Source organism: Lemur catta, chromosome 12, assembly GCF_020740605.2.
Source record: "Lemur catta isolate mLemCat1 chromosome 12, mLemCat1.pri, whole genome shotgun sequence".
Classification (NCBI taxonomy): Eukaryota; Metazoa; Chordata; class Mammalia; order Primates; family Lemuridae; genus Lemur; species Lemur catta.
In genome coordinates this window covers 46,152,364-46,154,734 of record NC_059139.1, presented here as the reverse complement: position 1 = coordinate 46,154,734, position 2,371 = coordinate 46,152,364, and the positions used below count along the sequence as shown (strand labels likewise).

Sequence of the window (2,371 nt, the reverse complement as noted above, 5' to 3'; positions counted from 1 at the left end):
AGCCCCCTGGTTTCTGTGTCTAGACCCCGAAGGCTCCAAGTGTTCGTGATTCTCACGGAATGGAACTCAGCATTTCCTGTCATCACCTTCTCCCAACGCCTCTAGAAACAGCGTGAACTCTTGGGCAGGGAAAGAACTGGGACTTTCTGGAATAGAAATGGATGGCAAGGGAGTCCTCCCAGGATGGCAGAGGGGAATGAGAATCTAGTGAGAGAAGGAAGAGGCCAGCAGGGCAGCAAGTGGAAATGAAACGGCCTGGGAGGTCCGGGGAGCCTTCAATAACATGGCGTGGACGGCGGAGAGCGCAGGGCTGCGGGGCCAGGGGAGGCACCTGTGAAAATAGCAAATACTTGAGCCGGAGACGGTACACATCCTGCCCCCGCTCCTGCAGGTTTCCCGCAGAGAAAGGATCACAGGGCCAGGGTGATGTGTCTCCCACGATGTCAGCGTCCCAAGGGCCCGTCAGGAATTTGACAGGGGAACCCGCTCGGGGGCTGCAGTGACATCTGAGAAAGGCACATGAGAGAGACAGGGGGAGCGATAGGCAGATCATCATTCCCAAAGATATGGCTTTGACCTCTGCCCGCTCCTGCCTGCCGGCTCTGGCCGACCCTGACAAGCCCAGAAGGTTCCCTAAAACCGAGGGGAGGGAGGGGTGCGGGCGGGGGAGGGCCTCTGCGGCGCCACCATCTCTCCTCCACCACGCAGCTGACAGACACTTGAGAACTTTCCTTCCCAAGCCTGCGTCCTGCTGGTTCAGGGCAAAGTGTGCAGCTTTCCCACCAGGATCAGTGAGGAAATGGCCTGGTTTGGGCTCAAACAGACTGATTTGTTTTCCCAACAAGGCCTCAGCTCAGTTCAGGGAGCCCCGGCTATGCCCGTTTTTCCAGGGCGCCTCTCCCTCCCCACCTCCCTGCTCTGAGAACACATCACCTAGTGTCTGTAAGGCTTCTGCTTCTTGTTTGACATCCCTTATTTACAAAGCAAACAGAATGTTCCTTTTAACACACATCATGCTAAGTTTATTAATGCAGAAAACAATCCCAGGGGGCCGACCCAGGGGACCCTTGAAACCTGCCAGCACAAACTCTTCAAACGCTCAGCCCGTCAGATCCTCCAGGACAATATTTCACACAATGGAGTAAAAATAATATTTTTCTTTGGCCCTTTCCAGCCGCTTTTGTGGCGAGCAGACAGAAATTATTTTCTTACTCTGCTCCCAGAGCAGAAATCTGGACGAAGCTGCGTTTATTTGTTTAACACAATGATTTCATCCTAAATGTCTCGACAGCAAATAGTTGGTGGTTTAATAAAGGGCCTTTGAAAGGAGGCTGGAACTGGGGAAATGTGAGGCATGTGGCTCCCAGGGGCCCGTGGGGCATGGGCTGCTGAGACTGGGTGCCTCTCTGCCTGCTGGGGAGCCCTGGGGGTCGTGGCATGTTATTGCTCACTGATCAGGACAATTTGTGCTGCTGCCATCCTGGAGAAGGAAGGAGACTGACCCTTTGGTCACAAATGCCAGACCTTCCTCAAGACCAGTCCTGCCAAACGCAGACAGATATAACCCAAAAGCAGATACTCAAATCTGCATGGAGAAAAGAGGCCCTTTGTATTTATTTCTGCCTTTCCCTGATTAAAAATTATGTCCCGTGTCAACCAGCCGTGTTGGCTGCTGTTCTGATGCCAGCCCAGAGTTCTGCAGCCAGGGCTCTGATTAGGGCGTGGGAGAGGGACCAGGGCCAGCTTTGGCACGACTCCCCCAAGGAGCACAGCCTAGTCAACCAGGGCTAAAGCCCCCACCCCAGTCTTCCAACCTGCAATCAGAAGTGTCAACAAAAACTCAAAAAGACTCATTTGCGTTTTACTTCTTTTCTGAGGAAGACTTGTAAGGGGGAGTGAAATGGATCGAATAGAGCACAAAGGAAAAGCAGCAGCAGAAGGTGGTGATGCCTAATAACTGCCCAGGTGGCCTGGATCATTGGAGTCCAGCCCCGAGGGAGGCCCCGAGAAGGGCAGTGGGGTGTCTGAGGGCACTCAGCTATTAGAGGCAGAGCCCTGGCTGGAGCCAGGCATCTGAACTCCAGTGTGGAAGGGAAAGAGCCCAACCTAGCTTTACAGCTGACAAAACCAAAAGCTGAATTACCAGCCTCAGTTTTGCCAACTGGGACTTGAATGGAACATCTGACTTGGGTCAAGGTGATTGGATTCACTTCCTGAAGATTTGGTGCCTGGAACAATTGATTCAGATCTGAATCAGTTACTGGACAGAACAGTGAGGAGGAGAATATGTTCACACACACACAATCATAAAAGTTATACTTATTCATTGAATATTATATAAGATATGCATAGAAATAAAACAACAAAAATT

The 2,371-nt window shown here is 51.9% G+C and overlaps 1 long non-coding RNA gene across 1 annotated transcript; it reads right to left on the bottom strand.

Moving 5' to 3' along the window:
* Positions 1–999: 999 nt before the first annotated feature.
* Positions 1,000–1,865, bottom strand: LOC123648408. Its single transcript, XR_006738620.1, has 2 exons — positions 1,815–1,865; positions 1,000–1,480 (listed from the first exon to the last, which is right to left on the bottom strand). It is a non-coding gene; the product is annotated as an uncharacterized LOC123648408 (long non-coding RNA).
* Positions 1,866–2,371: the final 506 nt, after the last annotated feature.